Source organism: Lissotriton vulgaris, chromosome 6 (assembly GCF_964263255.1).
Source record: "Lissotriton vulgaris chromosome 6, aLisVul1.2, whole genome shotgun sequence".
NCBI classification, from domain to species: Eukaryota; Metazoa; Chordata; class Amphibia; order Caudata; family Salamandridae; genus Lissotriton; species Lissotriton vulgaris.
Genome location: NC_141694.1, coordinates 1,601,808,206 through 1,601,830,861, shown reverse-complemented (window position 1 = coordinate 1,601,830,861; position 22,656 = coordinate 1,601,808,206).

Below are 22,656 nucleotides of genomic sequence, written 5' to 3'. Positions count from 1 at the left end.
TCATGTCATACATGTATATTGGGAATTGATAGTGAACTCTGCAATGCCAAGTCATACATGAATTTCGGGAACAGTTTGTGTACTCTTTACAATAGCATTAGAGAGACATCTTAAGTTCTGAAGCCAGGCCAGATACTGCCAAGTAGGCTTTGGCCAGAAACTGCAAGCCCCTGCTCTATCAGTCAGTTGATGCTGTTGTTGGGCAGGTGCTATATCATTAACATTATTGATAACCTTGTGATTTAATGGGTTTGAATTATTCAGCTATTTAAAAAAGTGCTGTATGAAATTGGGTTATTAGTTGTGTGGCGTGCACAAGTAGTAGGTCCTCAGTTGTCCTTACTAGGAACTAAGAACACCATTGTAACGCTTGACTCTCTTCTGGTGGCGAGGCAGAGCAGTCCAAGGTCTACTCAAAGGCAATGGTGTGAGCTAGCAATCACAGGTCAATGGCACACAATATCAACACTCAATAGATGACTCTCTAGTCAGTAGAAAGAGGATAAGTACATTTATTACACACACACACTACTAAATACTATGCAGTAATTTATAAATATATTCATTGATAGATGGAAAATTCCACCGATGTCATTACATAATCACCTTTGACCCCCTAAAGGGGTCATGCAAAAATATATAGTAAGTCTACTGGCTTGGTCAAAGATTCAAGATGAACAAAACACATGTTACAGACTTCCTTCTGTAGGTCAATCATCAATCATAATAAACATGTACAAATGCACTTATTATTACTAATAAAGCATATTTTGTGTGCTACATAATTACTATCATGATTAACAAACAACTAGGGCAACCCTAGAGCTAGGACCTAGGACAATATCTACTGTATTCCAAACAGTGGTTCAAGAGCTACAATTATTAAATGAAAAAAGAACTAAAGTAGAAGAAAAAGAGAAATGGTGCCTGAATACAGCAAAAATTATACCGACTTAATTTTACAAAAAACATGTACATAAAAATCTTAGGAAAAATCTATTTTTAAAACAAATTCCGTAAAACACACGAGAAAATCAAAATGTTAAGGGTGCTCAGACAGTTACACAAACAATGATGACATAGTGAACATTGACACGTGTAGACTGAACAAACAGTGTAATCACTATCAGCATTAGTATGTCAATGAAGTATTACAAATGAGCTACAAGTCCGTGTGTTTTTATAAACTTTCTACTCATGCAAATGCAATCATAAAAGCAGCCCCTACAGGGCATCACATTTTCACTACATAACATGCAACCATAGACTTAGCCGTTAGAGTGCCCTTCAATACATGCAACTATAAAGTCATCCCCTAGAGGATGTAGCACTCCCCGTTGAAGAGCAGAAGCTCCAGCCTGGGGAGTGCTTTGAAAATACTGATAAAATCCTGAAAGTTCCAGGATTCCTGACCCCCGCAGGTGTAGGTGGTTGTGCCCCCTGGCAGTTTTGGGGCCACCACACGAATCAAAATATGCAGATAATGAAACCATGCAGGCCATTATGGGGCGTTCCTCAGAGAGTAGTGAATATTTTAACAGTGGTTCTTCTGCTGTGCCGGTAGAGGTGCTGAGCTTTCCTTTTGTATTTTCTTTATGTTTTTGGGGAGGTGTCCTGTTCCACCTGGGCACCCCATGCCTCCATTATAGTGGGGACACCTGAGGGACCCCACCATTCGCTGCCTGGCCAGCACCCATGTGGCCCGCATGTCCGTGTGTGGCCGCAGGAGCCAGCAGCTTCGTTGTCTTTGACTGCTTTTGAGGACAGAATTTGTTTCAATTAGTGGCTGCCCGCTACCCCCAGGCATGGGGAGAGGGGCAGGTCCTTCGCTACTGGAGGGGCAATGACACAACTACCCCTGTCCTCCTCTGCTTTGGGAGGGGACTGGGATCACGTCCTAGTCCCCTTTTCAATAAAATCAGCCCGGGGGATGGTGTCCCAGAGCCAGTAGAGAGTCCAGTAAGGTGTATCCATGCACACCCCCTCCCTGAGTAAAATTAAAAAATTAATCCTATACCAACCCCCATGCCCTGGCCCACCCTGGGGTTAAGTGGTGAAATGGCAGTGGAGCCCTGTGTGTTTTGCAGCTGGTAAAAGGACTAAGATGGCCAATCTTTAAAATACCTTACCGTGAGCCCTGTTAAGCCCCTTTTGACCTTCTTGAGCTCATTTTACACCTGGTGGTGAGCTCAACCCACCAGGGGCAGTTGAAGCAGACCTCCTCACCTCCGAAGCAGTGCAGTCCTCATGGAGCTGGTTGTCCTGACTCCCTGTGGCTGCCTTACTCCCCGCCTTGGTTTCTGGGAGCAAATGTCGAAAAGGTACCATCCAGGAGTAACTAGTCACATCTCCTCTGGGGGCCTCAGCTCCGCTCCTTGCTGATATCACTACCAGGGACTTTCTCACTAGATTTTCAAAGAGGAACCCCCTCCTGTGTTGGATCCAGAGATCTGAGCTCCCTCCTTAGTTCAGAGGGCATGGGCAGGCCCATCCCTTGGACAGTTTAACAGCTGATTGATGGATGCAGATCCTTCTGTCCCACCCCTTTCCTCTTAGGATGTAAGTGAAGCATTGTTAATTGCTCCCTTTGTGTGGGGAGGACTTTGTCCCTGCTGCTGGAGAGAAATGCAAATAACCGGGCACAGCAGGGTGACAAAAGGTCTTGACCACTGATGCCGAGCTGAGCCAGAGAAATGACTATTTTGGATGACCCATAATTTGAACAAATATCTTTTTGGAAGGTGCAGATGTGATTTTGTTTGCACAGGTTGCACTCCAATTTGATACATCAGTGGTCTCTGTAGGACAAAGGGAGGTGAAGCTGCACTTTAAGGCAGTTTTCTCCCTATGTGTGTAATAAAATGTCACTACAGACAGAACAATAAATCACACTGACTTTCCCCATTAATGTACGCTAACAATATAAGGCGCACCCGAGGTTAATATCTAACCCTGAAGAGTGCCCACTGAGCTAGGCTTCCTGTGCATAGTTACCGGGCTGTGCACAACAGTAGTTTCCCATGCTCAGCCTGCACACATGTACACATGTTCGCATGTAACCAGTCAAGTGCCCCTTAACCTTACTGTGTCGCAGCAGCCTTATCTTAAAGGACGGACACTGGAGGTAAACAAACGCAGTATATTTGCCATGCGATTACCGTGGGTGAGACATATGAAGTGAGACTCACCCATAGTAAAACGTTTACCAGGGTGATCCAAAAAGTGAAAAGCCTAGGCGTGCGAATGAGCAGAACCCAATTGCAACAGTTGCTATGCGCTGCGCACACAAGAAGCATATTGTTTTAGTGGTGTCGTTGAACACAGCTCTTTAGCATGTTTTGAGAAGAAAGGAACAGAGTCATTGCCTATTGCATTATAACACCTAAAATGTTGGACTTTTGGGAAAGGGGGAAGCTTCTTAAGGTTTGAAATAATAGATATGTTAAGTTAAATACAATGGGTATCTTGCGCCATCGGTGTGTCATGTTGCATGATGCACCGATGGCGCAACAGGCTGCATTTAATTTACAAGCACACTTAAAGCCACCCCGCGTGACTTTACGCGTGCTCGTAAATCTCGCCCCACTAAGGGATGCCGTAGGGTGGCACGAGGAAAGATGTCTTCGTTTCTCTTCATTTTTTCCTCTTTCAATGATGGCTGCATTCTACAGCATGCATTAGAAGAGGAAATCACCTCAAGTGATTGTTTTTACGTAGGTATGTGCCACTTCCTGCACAAAGACAATCCACCACGACGCAGGCACACTTGCACCATAGTGAGGCACAGAGATGCAACATGTTGCTGTAAATATGTTGCATCCCTGTGCCTGGAAACGTACGCAGCGTGGCGCAGCAAAATGACTTGTGGCACTGCGCTGCGTTAGTTTCACATAACTAAGCCCCAATGCCTGCAAGGATTAGGATAATCCTGGTGTGATGAATTAGTGCAGGAGGACCACGCCTGAAATAATTTTTGTATTCACCTTATGCCACAGTTGCAATGTTTGTTCTGAAAAAATTGAACGTTAATTTTAAGAGTCAAAGATCCCTCTCTCTCTCCTAGAAGGACTAGACATTAAGGTTAGAATTTCAATCACTTTATAGAATTAATCTTTAGCAGATGGGTAAGCGATGAAAGGTCAGGGCAACCAGCTTGACATAAGTGACGCGGGTAATAGTGGCATCACTGTTAAAGGGGTAGTGGTTACATTGAAGTGTTTGGAAATCATTGCCACCCTGGCATCTCTCTTGTCCATTCCTCTCTTTTATAACACTTAAACTCCTCTTCTTCGAGAAGCACTTAGGTTAAAGTGAGGATCTGTTGACTTGAATTGTCTTCATGACATTTACTGTTTGCTTATTCTGTTTTCTTGATGCGTTTGTTGTTGTATTATATTTTCTATCCAAGTGCTTATTTGCTTGTTCTGCCTATGCTAACATAAATTGATTTTTTTTATTTTCCTGGAGCTGATCGGTTGTTCTATGATTTTTGTCATCCAGAACATACTTTTTTGCTCTCTTGTGAAGTGCTCTAAAGTTTTAGGCCCGAGTCCGTGCTACATAAAACCGCAATGATAAACACATAAACAAATAAATAATAGTGCCTCTTTCTCTGTTCAAACAACAAAACTCGGGCACTCATTGCCCCGGAATACAACACACATTCAAGTATGGCCTAGAATTCAGGAAGGATGTGAAGACCTGACTGTTTCCAAGCAGATGTCTTTACCAGGAGAACTACTGGGGAACGACTACAATAAAATAATTTTTGGGTTACAGCAAGATTGTATATAGTAGAAAAATATGACTTTGGGCCATATGTATCAAGGCAAAATGGGTTCGCAAACGCCGAAATTCGCAGAATTCCGGCGTTTGCTAACTCATTTTCGCTAAATGGTATGTATGAAACATTTCTGTTGCAAAATAAGGAATCGCTAAATTTGCCATTCCTTATTTTGCGATTGCTATTAAGGAATTGAAAATTTTGCGATTCCTTAAAAGCAATGTATCAAGGAAAAAAACATTCCAAAATGCCATTAAGGAATCGCAAATTACCAGCAACTTCTAGTTGGTGGTAAGTTGCAAATTATTTCAAAAAAACATTATTTTAAAAATCAAAAGGTGCCATGTGACGCTCATACATACCCTTAGGGCATGTATGTGTGCCATATGCGCACACATGTAATTTTCAAGGGTGCAGCAGGGTGTTCTTGAGACACCCCTGCACCCTTGAAAATATTCACAATTTGCGATTAGCAAATTGCGATTCGCAATTTCCCCTTCATTCCTATGGGCCTCCTGGCCCATAGAAATGAATGGGAAATTATTCCTTAATTGCGATTAGCAATTTGCTAATCGCAATTATGGAATTTTAAGGAATCGCTAAAAAGAAGCGATTTTCTACATACATACCATTTTGCGATTTCTAAATAGCGATTCCTTAAAAATCGCTATTTAGGAATCGCAAAACGGAATGTTGATGCATATGGCCCTATGTATCTTGTACTACTTTTGCTTTACGTCATCCATAAGCCTAGCCTAGCAATAACTTCACTTTTACATGATAGTAGCACCCCTGATGCAAGACACTACCCCCCCCCCCCCACCCCCCTCTCTCCAGGCCACATTGTAAACCTAAACTCAGCCATCCAAGTACAACGAATAAAGTCTCTCCTACCCACCCACCTAGAAGTGCTTCAAGGTCTCGCCAGGGTAGGAAGCGCTATACAAATACTGATTACACAATGGAGGGTGATGGAGAAAACGGCATGTCTTTGTAAAGAACTCACCGGAGACGAGCAAGTAAAAGTAGATTGAACTCTTTATTGTATTCACCAACACAGGCTCCTCAGGAGTCGGAGGACAAGGTACACAACTCATTTCGTAGGTCATCAGCTGTCAACTGTAAAGGTGCAACTGACAGCTTGGGACATCAACAGGTGGTACGGTGTCCTCGCAGGAACACAAAGCTGCAATGACACGAACGGTGTCCTCGCAGGGACACAGGAATATAAACATAACACATCTTCCCCTTGGGAAAGTAAACAAGGAGAGAGAGAGAGAGAGAGAGAGAGGGAGAGAGAGAGGGAGAGAGAGGGAGACCGAGACAGAGATATAGAATTTGCAAGAATAATAATCAAACATTAGAAGAATGTAATAATGCAAAAAAATGGACAACTCACAAATGTAATCTGAAAGTTTAACAGTAGGTAACAATCTTCTCCCAACCCTGCTTGTGCTGACGGGTTGTGTGGTGTCATGCAAAGGTGTGGGTGGCAACTGTCTACTGACTCTACCCGTTGTGTTGCTACCGGCTAAATCCCACACTGGTGTGGTCGTGGGCTGCAAAAAGGAGTTGTGAGCCGTGGTATTGGGGATAGGAGGCTAAAAGTCAGACTCATCATCAGACGTACCAAAGGAGAATTGTGGCATTGTCGCTGACTATCTGTTTGGGGAGGCCCTCATGTGTGAACACTTTGTCGCGTTCTAATCTAGGACCCCGATCAATACTGTGACCTTATGCCCCTATACGGCTATAATCCATTCATACCCCTAAAATGGCATAAACGATCAAGAGCGATATTTTCAGAAACTCGTCTCTGGCCTAACACGATCAGAGCCACATTTCAGAATCTCTTCCTCTGCAGCTCATTAGAGCAAATGACACAGCAGAAGCCACTATCTAAGATTCCTAGATTACACTCCGAGTTCTTCAACAAGATAAAACTCAGCAACCTCGGAGAGCCCCGCTTGCTATGTTTTGATTAGTAATAGAACTCTAATGAGCACTGAGAGACAATCACTTCCTAGTGACATCTTTATTGACGTCTTATGTCCAAAAACCTACGTCAAACAAGGCACCTTTCAGGTATAAATATTACCAACGTTGCCTTAAGCAAACGCTGCCTCAACGACATCGATGATAGCGATGGTGTGGTGAACATAGGAGCAGAACAGCTGTCCCCTGCAGAGTCCAGCAGATACAAGCTGCCCACGTACGCTGCCCCTCCTCCTCCTCGACGCGCTGAGAGAGACGCTGTCTTTTCTCCTGCCGAGAAAATCCAGCTCCGGCGTTTCCAGCCTACTCTTGCGAGTAACTGGGATATCGAGTCCTGGAAGGAGATACAAGACCTCCAACATTCTATTTCAGAGGTATGGTGTTGACTAAACCCTTAGAGAGAATTCTTGAAGCAAACCTTGGCAAAACCAACTTAACTAAAACTGCTACTTACTTACTCCCTCCCAAGTATTAGGCTTAGGTCAGGTACACTGGGGTAGGCGTAGTTAGAAGCACCAGTTGAGTACGTTAGCTAAATGTATATATGAATGTATATATTTTATTCATTTTAACCATTGTATGGCTAAGAAACCATATCAATGCTTTTACAGTATTATTTCGCAATCCTCATTTTACTGTACGCACTTTTTAGAATAACTAGTCTTGCAATTGTGGCAATTCATTTCTCTTGCACGAGAAGAAAGACTGTTCAATAAATAATACCTTTTTATTGAAAACGCGCGTCTCTCTATTCTCAGCATCTTAGTGAAAGTAATCTGCACAACTGACTGAGTAAAATAACTGTCTATTGTTTCACACGACTCTAGAGATTGACTCTTATTCTAAGGAGCAAAGTTGTTATGCTTATGCGGTTGTTGGAAAACTGAATCCCTTCTTGTCTGTACCAGGGAAGCTGATCACTTCCTATTCAGTCAAGAAAGTTTCCAGTGACTTCTGAGCTAGTTGGTAACAAACCCAATTAAGTTTAGCATAGTCAGTAGAGACCTGGAAGACCGCACTTCTACGTCCAGACTATTGTTTATGTTATTCCAATGTGCAGGGCCTATTGGGAAAATAGGAACTACACTACATGGTGCCCAACGTTTGGTAAGGCGATAAAACTAACGCAAGACGTTAGAGTAACTCAGTCGTGAATTTTTCACACAGACCCCTTTCTACCGTAAATACTCCAATAGACGTCTGGAGTGGGTGAAAGGTTAAAATCCGCCCGAACTTAGTAGGAAGAGATTCCTATGTAAAGCTCTGGTTTATTCAACGTTGAAGGATACAGTGTTCCAAAATATTGTGCACCTAATCTTTGTCTCCTTGGAGACCTGCTCTGCAAACCTTGCATTTATACAATGCAAGGAGAAAACGGAACCGCTGCACCCGCAGTAAATGGAACTGAGCAGGGTCCCGACGGTATTAATGAACCGGGTGCGATAATCATCCCGGTCAACATAAGAAAATCTATAACGTCAAAACTTATAGAAAATGGACTGACCACACAAGGTGGCACAGTCGTCTTCGTGATAGAGGCACACGAATATCGGCAGACAGAGGTATTCTATTCATGGATAATGTTTCCAGCGGCAAATGCCGCAACACACGAGTTCCACTTTTACAAAATAGGGTATCCACCGGAAGAGTACGCTCCTTTCGAGGAGATTGAAATCCCATTAAAATTCCAAGAGCACCTGCTCTGGTTTAAAGGCGCCCTAAAACAAAATGATCATATTACCAGGCTCGGTCCACTAGGTAGACCAGGAGAAACGTGGCCGGTTCTAGCCAACTACACACCACATCCGGACATTGCAAAAATGTCAAAAGAAGAGCTGTTAATACAGCTAAAAACATTAATTAAAATACATAGACAATTAGTTCAATATGTAATGCAGACTGCTACAGTCCAAACAGCTGTTAATGTTTCACAGCTGACCCCTCATCAGGGGAACACAAATAAAATTACACCACAGAACATACAGTCATGTCTTGGTAAAACACCCATAAAACGGGAACAAATTCCTTTCTGGTTAGCGCAGAAAATTACTCAAATAGAGGCAGTATTACCGAATACTACCCCTATTGAGAAACACAGAATCCTGACCATCTGCCTTCCAATGGGGGTCGCACCACACGTGGAGGACTGTGACACTTGGGGTACAGTTTTTGCTTCCATTTACACAAAAACACATGGTGTTCCGTCAATGGCGGTAATACCAGAAGTGCTAAAACAGATTCAGAATGAATACGGTCCAGAACCTGCTTTAACTCTTGGTATGAAATTACTGAAAGACTTCAAGCAGGTCTCGGCTATATTACTAGCCAATATAAAAGGAGAAGCAGCATCTGTGGCGATCCGCCAGAAGTTGAAGGAAACAGATATAACAGATCAACCAATTGAGCTTGCCAGAATTATAGAAAAATGTTATGAAGAACTAGGTAGAGACAGCTTGGGTGGAAAACCAGTAAAGCCCCAACTGCTCGAAAATCCTGAAAAATGATTTATTAAAAATAATTCAAACACTCCTAAAAAGAGCTGGGATGGAAATGAACAATCCACTCCCAAGGAAAAAGTTTTCCAGTCCAGAGGAAGGTCTCCTCGATGGAGGGAAAGAACTCCGACTCGAGAACACCAGTCTCCCCAGAGGGAGCCCTCTGAGAAAAAATATAACCTTAGAAATAGGGATAATTTGAAAAAAACTGATAGATATCAAAGTATTGATACACGTCCCTCTCGATCTTTTTCGCAGAAATCGGAAAGAAGAGGACGGTCAGACCCAGCAGAGCACACCAAGTCCAAAGACAAGGAACCTGCTCAAAGTAAAAAATCTCAATTTCCAAGAAAGAAGGTAGCCAGTATTAGAGTAATCGAACATGCTGAGAATACTGAGGACACAGTTGAAAAACGGGGAGTGGGCACAGACAATGCTAGACAGTGCAGCAGAAATCACCATAGCTTGCAAGATCCTGATGAGTCATCTGGAGACAGTGGACACGAATGAATACATTCAAGTAGAAACTGCCGACACCAGAGTTAGCGAGCCCCATAAGATATACGAAATAACACTGCGTATAGAGGGTGATAAGACTAGGAAAATAAGGGGTCTATTTTGGGATAAACTCTCAAAAGGCTATGATATTCTGTTAGCTGAAAAAGATTGGCCCCCAGAGTTTGTCAGGGAGTGCCCTCGTGGCGAAGAAATGATTGTGCCTGCCTTCTCGAATCACATTCCGATTCACACTAAATATACATATGCAAGGAAATGGGCAGTAGCCCAGGCACCAGCATTATGTAAAAATCATGTAGGATGGGATGAGGACTCTCCTCCTCACAAAATCCAGTTAAAAAGTCAACTGACTGCACAAAGGCAGTATCCCATTAAGCAAGAAGCTAAAAAACAAAGTCAGGGAGATTTTAGATCAACTTGAATACCAGGGTGTGATTGAAACATGCACCTCTCAAATGAACAATCCTTTGTTTCCTGTCTCCAAACCAGACAATTCATATTGTCTAGTTTTGGACTACAGACACCTTAACGCATGTTGCAAAACATTTGCAGTGCAAATCTCGCATAGTGCTGCACTAATGAATAACATAGTTAAGAAAAAATATAAAACGACATTAGACATATCAATTGGTTTCTTTTGTCAAAACATTGCACCAGAAAGCAGATACTTGACCGCTTTCTCAGTAATGGGGTCTCAGAAACATTTCTGTAGGCTCCCACAGGGATTCAAGAACAGCCCAGGACTATTCTCAGCCAGAGTAACAGAGTTACTACAAATGTATGATGATGAGGCATTATCGTATGTAGATGATATCTATCTCACAGACGACGACTTGGAGACTCACTTGAAAAGAGTGAACACCATAATACTTGGGTTCGCAGCAGAGGGTTACAAATTCAACTTTAAAAAGTCCAAAATTGCCCATCTGACAGTACTATTTTTAGGATACGAATTGTCAAGTGAAGGAAAAAACCTAGCGGACAACTTCTTAGAGAAGTGCGCTGTACTCCAAGCACCGAAAACGCTGAAGAACTTACAATCGATTCTAGGTTTCCTGAATATCGGAAGAACTTACATTCTAAATTACGCGGAGAGGGTTAAACCTCTCTATGAACTAATTAAACCTGATTTTAAACCAATCACTTGGACTCAAAAACACACAGAAATTTTGAGATCACTGCAAACAGACATGTTAGCAAAAACAAAATTAGATACACGTGACAATACACACAATCTTGTAATCCCAGTCATCCGAGGAAGATGCGGATTCACGTACCTGACCTCTAATGAGGGAGAAAAGGTACCAATAGCTTACAAATCACACTTGTACACACAAGCAGAAAAAACATTCAGTCCAACAGAAAATACTGTGAAAGCAGTAATAACGGCACTAGCCAATGAAAGGGAACTAGCACATGGCAAAAGGATTAATATCTTCACACGGGAATCCGCCTTCGAGGCGCTATTCAGCCCAGTAAACTTGCCTACAGTGTCACTGGATCCGAAATGGATACAGTGTGTAAATTCTCTTGGAGCGGAAGATGTGAAATACTATTTCGCCCCGCAATTCGAAAAACTGAATGATTTGATTTATGAAGAAGAATATCCTCTGCCAATCGAACTTCTGCCTCTCCCACAGTACGCCTGTATAATCTATACAGATAGATTTGTACAGCGTTTTAACGTAGAGAACAAATCCTACGATGCAGAATGAGCGATTGATAAAGGTCGCTGGCTGTGCGGTAAATTCAGACCGAAAATAACAAAAACTGAATCAGTTAGAAACTGTTCGGCTCAGAGAGCTGAAATCAGATGTTTAAAGATGGCGCTTGAAAATGCAGAACGTGAATTCCCGACACTAATCGTGTGCGATTCGCATTTTTGCGTCAACTCTTACAACAACAAGTTACAGAGCTGGATTAAAAATTATTACAAAGATGACACAGGTGCCACAATCAAGCATAAAATGCTTTGGAAACAGGTAGTTCTTTTACAGAAGGAACTACAAAAGACTCACGTGATACACACTCTGAGTCATCAATGTGATGGCGTTCACGCTGCAGGGAATTCATTGGCTAATACAGCCACAGCGGAAGCAACTAAACCAGCTTCCTAGCCACAAAAAAGCGTTCAGACAAATATATAGACGGGGAAACCATGCTGGCAGTGAAAACGTTCGTAAAAGGCGACTGTGCAGCACTACCCGTGAAATATCCACTCAATTATGCATACGTAATTGATGCAAACTCCGTTCCTTTTGCTCAAATTCCTGGAGTGGGGATAGGGTAATTCCAAACATGAACTGGAGAAAATTATTAATAGCAGACGCACACATAGGTGAAGGTCCAAGGCACAAAAAGATCAAGGAATCTCTGACTGAATTACAATCAGTATACTGGTGGCCGGGGATGACCGTGCAACATCAAATATATGTGAAGAACTGTCCCAATTGTGATAGGGATCGCAGTAGTGAACTGGTCCAGTCTGTTGCCCGGCTACCAATTAGAAACAGCGTAATGCTGTCTACATGCCATCCAGTGTCCTATTAATCATTTAAGACTAAAACTCACTTAAAAAATGTGGCCCTAGCGCTCGGCTGACGCCAGAACGGTTATAAAAGATCTGCGAGTCTTTATCGGCACATACGCAATTGCCATGTTCCATTCTGACCAGGGTCCTGCTTTCAGCTTGCGAGCTTATAAGGAGGCCATGGCCAGCATGGGCGTTTGCTTGCGATGTTCTTTTCCATCACACCCCGAAGGGAACAGTGTGGTAGAAAGAAAAAACCGGGACATAAAGCAATCTATAACAGCGAAGGTATTAGGTTCGGGTGATAGGTGGGTCAAAGATTTAATAAGTGTCCAGTGAAGTCTTAACAATTTGCCAAGAGATTCTCTAAAAGGTTTCAGCCCATACGAACTATTGTTCGGAACTATAATGTACATTCAGGACTTAGATAGTCAGGTATCAGTGGTAAAAGATAAAAATAAAGACTTTGACATCAAAGATCGTTTGGCTGTTTTACAGGACTTGAATGAAACAAGAAAATCCTTAAGCAACATAAAGTTAAAGCAACAGCCAACTACCACTGACGAGGCACCACCAGTCCCAGCAAGGCCTGTCTGGATTCCAAAGATTGGGGATCTAGTCAGAGAATAAATAGCGGTGAAGAAGGAATTTGGGCCTTCTTACAGAAAAGCAGTACCTGTCTTAGCAATCAACGGAACAAGATCAGTAGTACTACCACCCCTTACTGGTAAAAAGGAGAACATAGTTGAATCAATCGACCTGGTAAAACCACAATCATGTGGCCTATAATCAATAGTAGGCCCAGTGGACTCCCGAGAAACCACAGAATACACAAACTTGCATCAATCCAAGAGGTTCAAACGGAAAGACTCATCACATTCGATAAGCCTGCAGTGCACAGAGAGGGACTATGCAATAATGCCACGGAACTCGTGCCACTTGAAACACAGATTGAAACAGTTCGACAATAAAACACCAGTCTACAATGACGTGGCATCAGAATGTGCTATCGAAAGACAAATGGAAAGAACAATCCCAACAATTGACAGAACTGCCTCTGGCTACTTCATCAACTTCGACAACTTTTCTGAGGATCAAAGCAACGCCAAAGTGATGCCAGAAACAAAGACTTTTAAAGAAAAAGCAACAAAACTCCTTCATCAACTCAAGGAAATTTACCTTATATCTCCATGGTTAGAGTTCTGGTTTGGACTAGGCGTATTTTTCCTCCTGCTTTGGCTCATCATGGTACTCTGTTTGGGAAAATTCATTGAGGGAAAATACAGTTCAATGGACACAGCAAGTCAGAACATCAACTTAGTCCTCAAACCACACAGATCATCCCACGTGAAGAAAAGAGAACTGTCAACAGTAAATGTCACAGCCATTCCAATACCCGGGGGGGTAGTATGGGACAAAACTGAAATCTATGGTCCGGTCGAAATCTTGAAATATCCTCATCAGTTCAAGGTTTCCTTAAGTGACTTTGTAAAACCAAGTACATTTTCTGATGATTGGGATTTTGAAAGTATTAATAATATGATGTCTGATTTAGTGTTGTCAGCAGGATTTACAGATCATGATTATTTACAAGGTTCGTCTAGTTATGAACAGATGTATTGCTTCTCGCATTATGGAGATCATTACTTGCATAAATCTGCACAACCTAAAAATGTTTTTAAATATAACCAATGGGAACATTGTGCTACTCCACCTAAAAGCAGTTCTAAAACATTCTATGAGAAATTCCAGTACTTCTCAGGGTTTAACACCAGTGATGCAGAAACGTTTTATTACAAACTGTTAGATAAAACAGGGTTGAAAACTATGCTGACAAATACTAAATTGATATATTCAGAAGCATTTTATGAAAAAATTATGACATTTGGTTTTGATATTTGGAGAAATAATAGGGAAACAAAAACCATCTGGGGTACAAAAGAGTGGCAGGTACAAGGCCTAGAAGCATTATTTCGAGCCTGCATGATCCCAGAACAAATATTGTTCTTAAATGAACACAATTCAACAAACAACCTGTCTTGGCCTAGCTAAGATTAAAGACCTTAACAAACAGTCTATTCCAAAGCCAATACCTGATAATGCAACTACTGATATTGAAATAGACGTATCCAAAATTTTACATCTAAACAGAACACATCCTGATTGGAAAAAGTGGTTAATCTGGCCTATTGACACGAATAACTCTCAAGATAGATTCCTAAATAAAACACAAGGGTTAACAATGACCAGACCAGACCCTAGATACTCCCAGAGACAACAACATCCAGGGATAGTAACAACATACAGTGTAGGGAAGCTGTGCCTTGAATGGCTAGAATTATCCACACTGGCTGAAATTAAGCAAAACTTATCTTTACTTAAAGATGGTGCTGATTTGCGCGATTTCATTCTGGGACCTCACAAACAGCGTCAAAAGCATTTCATAGCGACCAGTATATAAGCGGCTTACAACGAGGCTTGGAAAGTCACACAAATTGAAACAGCTGAAAAAATACGAGAAATTGATCGTATTAATTTGGAAAAATCACTTTCTGTAGTGGACAATGGGTTAATGACTCTGTCCTCCAGAATATATTCACTGGACAGTATTGTATCATCTGCCATAGATATAATAGACAAAGACTTGCTAATGTTACAGCATGGCCAGTCACAATTGCGTTCTATTGTGCAGTTGGGCTGGACGCTGCAAAATCTTCGTTCAGGCTATGTGCCATGGCGTTTAATCAACACAACGTCATTGTTTTCCATCTTTAACCTTACTGATAAACAAATCAGATTGGCACAGAAAGGAGCAGACTCTACAATCCTGAGCATCGAAAAACTTGAGAGATTACCTTTGACAATGTCAGAAAGTCCTGTCATTGAATGGATAATACACGGGATTATCACAATTCCGATAACAACTTTCCGATTTAAAAATTGCCTTGAATACATACCTACTGGCCAGTATGAACGATTGGGTAAAGGATACATTAAGTCAGCATGGAAATTACCATACACACACACATGCTATAGTGACAGCAACAAAAATGTATTTCTTAGTGGTGAAAACTGCAAACATTCACTAAGAGGTATACTTTTGTGCCAAGGTATTAACTTACACGGAGCCTGTGAAGGAAATTCAAACAACCTTTCATGCCACCAACATGTCACACCTGCAACGCAGATAGAGCCTTTCTTTAAGCAGCTCTCAATGGGAGTTACATTCTAATAATGGATCACAGCTGTTGTGGCCTTTTGCGAGGGAAAGCATATCTCGTAAGCGTAACTTCCATGGTCAAATGCTGTATGCAAGCATTGTTTCCAAACGGCCCTGGAGACACAGAGACTCCCGTATGGCCTTGTTTGAATGTCTCTTCTATACGAATTGATGCTTTAAGCAGAATGAAGTCTGTGCTTTTGCAGACAACAGTGCACATCACGTCATCAAATGAGACGTATGATCTCCTAGTTGCAAGGACAACATCAGAGATTCATGACCTTTTATCAACAAATTGCCCCGTGCATTTCACAGAAATGCTTAGCCAAATTCTTAACATGTCTAGTGCCATAGGCATCCCAGGCGTATTTAAGACCATTTTTATGGGACTGTTAACACCATTCAAAGCAATTCTAGGAATCATTCCTAATTTTGTCCATTCAGTCTTTGGTGGCATAACCCTATTTTTGGGACTTGTAGCAGGCATTTTATTTTTGACCCTCCTGCTCCGATATGGCAAGCCAAAACTCAGACATGACTCCGGCTGGAATGGAAGAAACGATCCTAGCAATACGCTACCGGGACCAAATAACTAGAGTCCTTGGATTTGCCAGGCTGAGAGATCTGAACATGACCTGGTTTCTTTCATTCAGACCTATATGGCAGACCTGCATCTTACCTGTGCTTCGATGTATGCTATGCGGAGATGAGTGCCTGTTGGACACCTGTCTTGCACTTCCATCAGCAGTACCAATGGATATCGATACTTTGCTAAGTCCGGTAACGGCTCACGCATTGTGTTGTCCCCAGCGGCTACCAATCCTGATGACGGCATTCGTTGAGACTCCTGTGCTACGACTAGGTGGTGACAGTGGAGCAAGAAATAAAAGCGACCTTCTGTGAGCATTGCTGATCCAGACTTTGATGATAGCAAGCATTCTCACACCTGCCAAGTTACAGCGTTATCGAACTTGGTCGAACTGTCACCTGATTTTGTAGACCAATTTTTTGAGAGCCTGTCTGATATGATGTGCTCCCCTGAACAGAAACAATAATTTTGAAAAGCATTCCGACACACAGCGTTCCCATGAACTCTGAATTCAGCCTTCAGTTTTGATCAACAAAAACTACTGAAAAGCGTTGGAACTCTATTCCCCCGTTCACCAATAATTTTTTTTTTTTAATTGAACATTTTTTCAAAATATTTACCTTTTTCTGGCACAAAAATTCTTTGCTTAAAGTATACCTATTCATAAAGAACAGAACTTCTATTTTTAGGTACTTCTAGAGACATAATAACTTTACATCAGCCTCTAGCACATGTTACAGCAAATGCATTGTAGGTGATGAAATTATCTCACCCTTCTTTTCTGTATTAAGAGATATTTCATGTGTCATTTTTTTTGCAAAATCATTCACTGATTACATATGCTATGATTTTGAATGATTTCTATGCTTAAAGACGTACAGTACAAATAATTCCATGTATTTCAAATACGCCATTTCAAATGCGAATATGTATTTTGGGGTGGGTAATGTTACACATGCATCTTATTGTTATAGTTTTTAGTAATTTGATGGACATAAATTCGTGGAGTGGGTGTCGCGTTCTAATCTAAGACCCCGATCAATACTGTGACCTTATGCCCCTATACGGCTATAATCCATTCATACCCCTATAATAGCATAAACGATCAAGAGCGATATTTTCAGAAACTCGTCTCTGGCCTAACACGATCAGAGCCACATTTCAGAATCTCTTCCTCTGCAGCTCATTAGAGCAAATGACACAGCAGAAGCCACTATCTTAGATTCCTAGATTACACTCCGAGTTCTTCAACAAGATAAAACTCAGCAACCTGGGAAAGCCCCGCTTGCTATGTTTTGATTAGTAATAGAACTCTAATGAGCACTGAGAGACGATCACTTCCTAGTGACATCTTTATTGACGTCTTATGTCCAAAAACTTACGTCAAACAAGGCACCTTTCAGGTATAAATATTACCAACGTTGCCTTAAGCAAACGCTGCCTCAACGACATTGATGATAGCGATGGTGTGGAGAACATAGGAGCAGAACAGCTGTCCCCTGCAGGGCCCAGCAGATACAAGCTGCCCACGGACGCTGCCCCTCCTCCTCCTCGACGCGCTGAGAGAGACGCTGTCTTTTCTCCTGCCGAGAAAATCCAGCTCCGGCGTTTCCAGCCTACTCTTGCGAGTAACTGGGATATCGAGTCCTGGAAGGAGATATAAGACCTCCAACATTCTATTTCAGAGGTATGGTGTTGACTAAACCCTTAGAGAGAATTCTTGAAGCAAACCTTGGCAAAACCAACTTAACTAAAACTGCTACTTACTTACTCCCTCCCAAGTATTAGGCTTAGGTCAGGTACACTGGGGTAGGCGTAGTTAGAAGCACCAGTTGAGTACATTAGCTAAATGTATATATGAATGTATATATTTTATTCATTTTAACCATTGTATGGCTAAGAAACCATATCAATGCTTTTACAGTATTATTTCGCAATCCTCATTTTACTGTACGCACTTTTTATAATAACTAGTCTTGCAATTGTGGCAATTCATTTCTCTTGCACGAGAAGAAAGACTGTTCAATAAATAATACCTTTTTATTGAAAACGCCCGTCTCTCTATTCTCTGCATCTTGGTGAAAGTAATCTGCACAGCTGACTGAGTAAAATAACTGTCTATTGTTTCACACGACTCTAGAGATTGACTCTTATTCTATGGAGCAAAGTTGTCTATGCAAAAGGAACCAGATTTTTTGACGCACTTAAGCTTGGTCACTTTGTAAAATGGTTGATGGTTACGATTACATACCACTGCGCAATTTGATCTGGTATGGGACCCATGATATCCACCCCAATCCTCTCCCATGGCATGGAGGGCACGAAATGGGGTGCAGTGGTGGCCTGAAGGTGACCTGGGTTTTATCTGAGTTGAGGCAAAGCGTACAATCTATGACAATCCTTTCCACTGCTAAACTGATGCCTGGCCACCAATAGTTATTTTTACCCTGTATTTGGTTTCCCCTATACCCAAATGCCCTTTGTGGTGCAAATTGAGTATTCTCATTCTAAGATTACTGGGTGGGATAACTCTACCTCCCCTCAAAAACAACCCATCTTCGTGAGATAATTCATCCTTGACCTCCCAAAAGTGTCGCAAAGATTCAGATAATCTGTTCTTGCACGACCACCCTTCTTTTAACATCCTAATAACCTGACATAGCACTGAGTCCTTAGACTGCTCAGTTAGCCATTCCTCTTTAGAAAATCCATTACATTTCTCATCTACACTGGCTATGCATGACTCTTCAACCTCAGTTGTATTGTCCTGGTCTGCTGGTTCAATTGGCATCCTGCTTAAGAAGTGTGCAACAACGTTTTTTACATCTGAGACATATTGAATGGTGTCATTGTAATCAAATAAGCGCACGGATAGCCTTGCTAGCTTAGGTGACGCAGCATACAGTACTTTAGTGGTGAACACCTTAGTAAGGAGTTTGTGGTCTGTGCATAAGGTGAGCCTGTTACCCCACACAAATTGGCTAAAATGTTTAAGGGCCCACATGCATGCTAGTGCTTTGCGCTCAATGACCAAGAATTTCTCCTCTGCGGGAGTCAAGGAGCGTGTAGCAAAAGCTATGGTATAGTCGGTACCTTTAGAGACCCTTTGAGTTAGAACAGCGGCCAGACCTTTTGAGCTTGCGTCCGTGGTGCCAATGTTCATTAGTAATGTTCAAAATCTTGCAACAGCAATGCGGAGCACATTTCCTTTCTTAAGGAGCTGAAGGCATGATGACTCTCATCTGCCCATTAAAATGTATTTTTAAGTTTTAGTAGTTGCCTCAAAACATACTTCTTGCACGAAAAGTTTTAAAAGAATATTGCGTAAAATTCGACTGAACCCATAAAGGATCGCAATTCATCCTTGCTGTTTGGTACTGGCGTTTTTTTGATGGCTTGCAGCAGTTCCTTTTTTGGGCAGGTTTCGTCACCAGTGATTTCGTGTCCCAGATAGCTAACTGAATTGCATGCAAACTTGCACTTTTCATGTTTGGCCGTCAATCCCTTAGCATTAAGGATTTGTAGAACTTGATTGACTTTGTTGTTCTGTTCTTCCCTTGATCTGCTCATCACAAGGATATCATCCTGGAAGATAAGTATGCCAGATACCCCCTTTTGTACCGCTTTGTTCGCCATAAGTTGGCAGGGAATGCTCAGGCGTGAGTCCCTTGCTCACTTTGCCACTGTATTCAAGCAAGCCTGGCTGAAGACGGCTGTAATGCCAGAAACTCGTCCTAGGAAGCTGGAGTCTGGCCCAGGGAAGGCATGACATGGCAGTTTGGGCTGGACTGTTCCCATGAGGCACATGGTCAGACTAATTTGCATATGGCCATGTCTGAACTGGGGTGGCAGAGTGGGCTAAAGAACGGTGATGGATTAAACCCAGATCTGTTGACTGGATGTCAGTGTTTGATTGGTTCCGATGCTCCGTCCATCACCACCCCCTTTTGTACCGCTTTGTTCGCCATAAGTTGGCAGGGTATGCTCAGACATGAGTCCCTTGCTCACTTTGCCACTGGATTCAAGCAAGCCTGGCTGAAGACGGCTGTAATGCCAGAAACCGTTCCTAGGAAGCTTGAGCCCGGTCCTGGGAAGGCATGGCTTGGCAGTTCGGGCTGGACTGTTCCCTTGAGGCACAGGGTCAGACTGATTTGCATATGGCCATGTCTGAACTGGGGTGGCAGAGTGGGCTAAAGAACGGTGATGGATTAAACCCAGATCTGTTGACTGGGTGTGAGTGTTTGATTTGTTTAGATGCTCCGTCCATTACCACCCCCTTTTGTACTGCCAGAAACCCCCTTGCAGATGTTGTGCATAAGTCTCTGAAACATCGCGGCAGCTGATGCAAGCCCAAAGGGTGTAGAGGCACCTGGTGGTAAGCCGACTTCAAATCAATGGTCAAAGGTAGAGAACCACTTGAGACCCTTGGTGGCAGCCAACATTTCACTTATCTTTGGGAGAGGAAACTGCTCTACAACTATGTTTTAGTCGCATAGGTCAACACACTGTCTCAATTTTCCATTGGGTTGTTTGGCCACGACCAGTGGTATAACACACTCCGAAGCTTCCACTTGTTCGATGATGCCGTCCTGTAAAAACTTGTCAAGTTGCATTTTCACTTCATCTTTCATGGAGAATGGCAGATTTATTGCTTTATGCTCTACAGGAATGTAGTAAGGTTTTACTTTGATTCTATGTTGGTACCCTTTTAGCGCATCCACTTTGCCACTAAAAACATTCGGGTACTTGTTAAGTAAGAATTGGCCATACTCATCGATGCTTTGTACTACCAAGACAGGGTCATTTTTGCTTGGGTCAAGTATAATTCTGAGGTTACCCTGGTCCATCCACCCAAGTACTGAAGGACCTATTGCGGACATGTACAATTTCACCATTGACTCTCTTCCCTCTTCTCAATAAACCTGGAAACTTGGGAAAGTCAGGAGAATGCCAGGAGGCTTTTTATTCCCGGCACCAGCAGCTTGACCAGGATTTTTACAAACATATAAGCGGTGTACCACTGATTGAAGAATTTACATCCAATAGGAGTTTGTCGTATTTTGTGCCATAGCTCCAGTGGCCATACCCAGAAGTTTTTTTAAAAAAAAAGGGTAATAGGGAAAGTCTGTCCTTACGCCTACACACATTTTCCTAATTTTGTGAAGTCAACAGAAGAAGTCTTGATAAAGGGAAGACGTGAACGCCCCTATATTCAGTATGTCAATAGCCATGTGAGAAGGAAGATGGTACAGGGGAGGAGACAGAACCCCCTATATATTTTATCCTATCATCTTTCTCAATGAATGTGGTAGGATACACTAAACTGTATTTGTAAGCCTGAAGAAGGTGGTGGATCAAACTATACTACTGAAACGCTTCGCTTTGTGTTGAAAACGCACCCAAGCAGTACTGGATTCTATCAGGAGAAAAGAATTATATAAAGTGTTGAACCAGGGTTATTAATTTTTGTTTGCTGTGCTTGGCGTACTTACTTGATTTATCAGGTTCTGATGTCACTATTGGTTTTATGTATATAAATGTTTGTACTTTTATGATATGTAATATATCGAATAAAGTATTACTACTACTACTATTGCTTTTTATACTCTCCCAGGTTTTCTGAATGACATGTTTTTAACTTATATGAATATTTGATGTGAATTGCTGATGTATATGTTTTTAAATCTTGTTTATATATTTTGAATCTCACAAGGATCCTGCTTATAAAAACATTTTATATAATTTTTTTGGTTTCTATTTAACTGTTGGTGATTAGGCAGTGTTGGTATGATAGCAGTGTGTATTTATATGCTCAAAAGAAACCCAAAAGGATCTTGTTTCTGACAAACTGTCCTTGTCAGGAAGGCATCAAGACAAGACTTGGTTTGTTCACCAGTGGGTTTGGTACCTAAAAAGGAGGCTGGGAAAAACCGCCTGATACAAATCCACCTGGGTCGTCAGTCAATGACTGGGTAGATCCAAAGCCTTGCACATTGCGTTACACCACATTCGATGTAGCAATATATAAACTACAGAGACTAGGAGAGGGTGCACTGATGGCCAAATCCAAAATAGAAGCCGCCTTTTGCCTCTTGCCAGTGCATCCAGTGGACACTAGCTTGCTAGGATTTACGTTTGAGGGGAGTTTCTTTGTGTACCTGTGAATGCCAATGGGGTGTCCCATCGATTGTGCAGTGTTTGAAACATTCGGGCGCTTTTTGGAACCTTTTTGGAATGGGCAGTGCAAGACATTCTATCATCACGAGATGTGGTGCATTATTTAGACGACTTTCTATTTTTGGGCCCTCCTGGCTCGCCAGCTTGTGGGAAGGCCCTGCTGGGCTTCCAACGGTTGGTGGAGGCATTAGGGGTACCACTGGCGGAGGGAAAAACTGAGGGCCCTGCGACTTGCCTAACCTTCTTAGGCTTCGAAATAGACACCAGAGCAGGGGTATGCAGGCTTCCACAGGAGAAAGTAAGAGCATTTGAAGGCCTCCATTGACGAGTGCTTAGCGGCACACAAGATTA